Here is a 5,390-nt window from a genome sequence, read left to right on the forward strand (position 1 = left end):
TGATAAACGTAAAATTGTTATTAAGTGAATTTCATTACAAATAGATATCTATTAGCAGGACTCAGAAGGGACTTTAAAACACTATTGTACGTTTAATATTAATGAGTACTAGAAGGACTAGACTAAGAGATCAACAATCTAGTTCGTGCAAATAATTATTTCATCTTTTTTCAGTGCAGTTTTAATGTTCTTATACAGTGGATTCAAATGTTTTAGACAATTTCTGCTAGCTTAATAAAACATTTTGAAGGATTCTTGTTTGAAAAAAAAAACAATTTAAACTAATATAATACACGAACGGATGAGTACGATTTTGAATACGCAAATCAACAAGTCAAGTGACAACTACAGCCGACACAAAGTAGCGGTGGAACAGCATGTATCAAACTACATTTTGACACTGTTTGGCGATACGTAGGTAGTGTGATGTTGGTTGGTTTTGGGAAGAGTATGTAGCAGCTTCTAAAGCAAAATGTTCATACATTCTGATCATAAAGATATGTTCAGATTGGTGATTTAGAATTTCAAAGAAAGAGTAATCTTTTGCACTTAATGGCATCAGAAAACAAGAGAATACGGATCAACTTGAGGACCCATGGTCATAAAGAAAGAGACCAGTAATAAGTCGTACTCTAGCCGCGGTACTCAAAGTACAGCGTTTTGTAACAGATGATAATCCACGACTACAAAGGTCAATGGCGAAAGACGTCCACCCCAGGCAACAGTACACAACATAATCGAAAAGGATCTTTCTGACTACAAAATCGACAAGTCATGTATACACAAGCTGCTTCCATGACATACTATTCAATCATCGTATACCTCAAGTTGCTGAAGAATGAAATGAATATTCATGCTATTCCATATAATGACATATCAGCCAAGTTACCAGAGGCAGCATCTATGGATTTATATGCAATCAGACTATTGAAAATGGGTACTGAGAAACCATCGTCCTCGTACACTAGATGGATTATGGAAATTAGGAAGAGGGAGAGGTGTGATTTGTGTATGACAACATTACAACAGAAGTTTTTGCAATAGAAATTACGATGCAGGAATATTGTCAAGATACACAGTCGTCATAGAGAACATGACCAGACGTGGAGAAATGTATTGTAGCGACGCGGTGAGACTCAAAAATCATTTTTATATAACGTATTTAACTTCTTTTACATGACACAGTTCCCAACCTGAAAAATCTCTGTAAGGAAACCATGGGTTTTATTTTGTAATTTGATCCGTGAAGACTTTTTTCTTAAACTGTAGTCACTTAGTGGTAATACCAAAGACAGAAGGACTATGATGCAGATATTTTCAATTGATTTGCCTAAGTGATATCAAATTAAGCAGATAGATGGCGTATTTACTGTAGGAAACCACTCTTCACGATGAGCGGCTTACCCCACACAACCACCCACGTAAAGTTTTTAACCATGGTTAATATTGACGATCTCTTGCACCATTGTTATAGATAATGCGAATAACGCACGGCCTTTCCAATCCTCGACGGGGACATTTAAATGATAATTTAAAGGACTTTTAAAAATGATGTTGTTAAATGTAGCATATATTCTCAATTGCTTTGTTTGTTGGAATTTATGCACAAAACTACACAATGGGCTGTCTGTGCTCTGCCCACCACGGGTATCGAAACCCGGTTTCTAGCGTTGTAATTCCGCAGACATACCCCTGTGCCACTGGGGGGCTTCTCAATTGTAATTGTTATGCAGTTAGATATGGGCCATTTTACCCCGTCTTGGGGGTCAATTTTATCCAACCTGATAGACAAAATGCCCACAACCCAACCATAAGAAGTTCATTTTTTAATATCTAAAATAGTTTTTATCCAATCTTCGTTTAAACTAGAAACTACATTTATAATAATAATTGGTACAAAACTAAAGCGATCGTCTTACTATACCTTCCCCTACGTGCTTGTGAATTTTTGATTAGTAACGGAACTTCATCTATATTGTTTGTGAAATACGCACCATTCGTAACCAACAGAATGTGTTCGATATATCATGTAACTCTTCTTTATTTATTTGTAGTTAAACACAGAAGCTACACAATGGGCTTTCTGTGCTCTGCCCACCACGGGTATCGAAACCCGGTTTCTATCGTTGTAGGTCCGCAGAAATACCGCTGTACCCACCATGTAATTGTACCCCATTTTACATAAAATTTTCGATAGCGTATATTTAAGTCAAGAAGACTTATACCGAGATATTGAGTATTAAAATATTACATTTTGGAAATAAAAGTTGTATATGTAATTATCGTGTAAATTAAAAACAGAACACCTGATAGATTTCCTAACTTACACAATATTACTTACAAAACAATGTTTTCGGAATTTTGTCCTTTTAATGCTTCTTTTTAGGTTACACATAAATTATGTTAAAATGATAAAGAGGCTTTAGATGCGGGTAACATAACAAGTTAGCAACACTAAAAAAACATAGCAAACAAAGACGAAAAACGGAAGGCTTTCGAAACGCCGTCCTTTCTACCTAAACAGTTGCTGGCTATTTCATTTTTGTTTGTTCATCATGAATACTGTGCCTAAATCATCTGTGTGTTTTGATACACGTGAATAACACAGACCAAAAGTTGTAACGAAATCTAACTACAACACTCGTAAGTATTGATAATGGTAGTGGGCATATTATCCACCAGATGGTGCATCAAGGTTTAGCTCTGACACACGATTACTGATCCACCTTGAGAACGCTAATAGGGAAGTATTGAAGCACGTTCTCTAGTAGTTTACGGAAGGCAGTAATTTGAAAGAATACTGTGCTTAATGCTTTTCAACAGTGTCCATGACCTGCATTTCACAGGTTAAGAAGGAACGTAAATGTTTGTGTCCAGTCTCATTTATCTGTGGTTAACTGATGAAATTATGTGCTACACCCTCCTTTTCGATGCTTATGTACAGTAATCTCGATTTGTGATTAATGGTCGGAATCCTTCAACATGACGTCCACTAAAAGTATGTGTCCAGTCTCGTTAATCTGTGGTAAATTGCTGAATGTGTAGGCTACACCCTCTTCTTGGATGCTTATGTACAGTAATCCTGACTTAATGATCAAAATCCTTAAATATGACGTCCACAGGAAGTATGTGCCAGTCACCTTAATTTGTGGTTAATTGATGGAAGTATATCATCAATAAACTTCTGATAGAAAGAAAGCTAACTATATGAGTTAACAATTAATTTTGTTTTAACAGAACTAATATAATAATGTTGACAGTTAGGACAGATAAATTTATAAACATCATTTGATGACTTAACTAAAGGAATACACTCCATAAAGCTGGAAAAAAAAAACACGTTAGCGATAGTTAATTTAAAAAAAGTACATCTGAACTGTATTTGAGGATATATCGTAAAAAGTATTGTACATAACTGATGTTTGATAATCATAGAATATTTACCAATATATGACAAAGCTATAACTAACAAGTATTTAGGAACTTCGTATGCAGATTGTTTACTAAAACTTTTCTTATACAAATAGATATAAAGTATTCGATCAATGTCATTGGGAAAACTTTCTGCATAAGAATTCTTTGATATTATTCAATAATTTATGCAAGAATTCGTAGGTACCTGAAATTTAAATACACAATGAGATAAAACCTTAGTCAAATTATCTTTAATCCATGGGTGGGCAGTTTACTTGAATCGAAAACAAGTTTGTTCCGAGGGTGGATAATTTCCTTGAATCAAAAACAAGTTTGTTCCGAGAGTGGGTAATTCTCTTGAGTCAAAAACAAGTTTGTTCCGAGGGTGGATAATTTCCTTGAATCGAAAACAAGTTTGTTTCGAGGGTGGGTAATTCTCTTGAGTCGAAAACAAGTTTGTTCCGAGAGTGGGTAATCTACTTGCAACGGAAACAAGCTCACTTTAAATGCATTTGGAATAGAGCTTGCAAACATAAAATATAAGCCAATAAACGTTTTTTCTTTGATGGTATACGTCACATTTGGTATTACCATCACTGTTATGAACCAGTTATGAAAGTTAGAGCTTTTTATCTGCTTGGTGTTCAACAATGAATATGATACTCTTATACATGGTGTTCAAGTACATGATCAAAGCTTCTAAAAATGGTGAAACTTTTATCTTCTTACCTACGTTAGTAAAGTAGATTAAAATACTACATATAGCCTTCCAACCGTTATTTTTCAAAGAAAAAAGATTGGTCAAAGAGAGAGAGAGTCGGTCTAGGGCACATGGCCACATCTTCAGTTTATTTGTTTCTTTGTAATGAAGCACAAAGCTACACTTTGGGATACGCTGTGGCACTGGAGGGGGGGGGGGACCTATTCAGTCTATCCATAAAGATAGCCATCAAGCAGAAAATGTGATTCCTTAATTGCAAACTTCATCACTGTCTAAGATATAGATTTCGAAATTTTCAAATCATCAAAGTTATCGTTAAAAATAAAATCAGCGTTTAACTGTACAGTTTCTTCTCAGGGTATATTCGTATACAAAGACTCAACATTAAAGTTAGCGCAATAAACATTGCTATGAAACTTCAATTGTTGTATCTCATCATAAAACGTAAAACTGTCTTTTAATGTAGATTTGTTAGTAGTAAAAGTCTTCATGAAATTAAGTACAAACCAGCTAAAACGTTATTATAAGTTCCAATATTTGAAACTATAAGTCGTAACAAACACATTTCTTTATGAATTTTAGGAGTAACATAAAAATTCCTAGATGACTACCTGATGGTTTAGGTTTTAAACATTGTTTCTCTTCTAAAATTTGATAATTCTTTAATTAGCTAAACATCTTAGTAATCTAGTCTCTCCAGTATTAGTAGGAACACGATATAATTTCACGAGTTTTTAGAATAATTTAAAATGTCTTCAGCCTTTTTTTAAATATTGTGCTTTATTCAAAATTAACTAAACTATTTCCTCCATCAGATTTAAAAACGAATATGTTATAATTTTTACTTAAATGTTCTTTTATTCTTAAATTCAGATCTTTTTGTGGTTAGCTACATAAAATCTTGAACCACGCCGCTATTCATTATTTACGTCCAATAATATGGTTGGTTGTTAATGGTAATGTGACAGAATGTTCAAGAAGCTTTATATCTCCTTCTTCATCGTCATTTATATCCAACAAAGTCAGTAGTAGTAGTGTCACCTTTACCACCTAAGTATCCAAGCATCCATATAGCTGCCATCCTCAGATGATTCAATGTCATCTAAACGACCCAGCTATTACTTCAAACACGTTATTTAACAATCCAGAGTAATACCTTTTGCACTTTGGTTAAAACTTATTTATTACTTCTGATAGTTGTTAATGTCGTTGAACCGCAACATTCTTGGATGAATAAATTGCACCACCTGAACAT

The sequence above is a fragment of the Limulus polyphemus genome, unplaced genomic scaffold, assembly GCF_000517525.1.
Source record: "Limulus polyphemus unplaced genomic scaffold, Limulus_polyphemus-2.1.2 Scaffold779, whole genome shotgun sequence".
In the NCBI taxonomy this organism is placed as follows: Eukaryota; Metazoa; Arthropoda; class Merostomata; order Xiphosura; family Limulidae; genus Limulus; species Limulus polyphemus.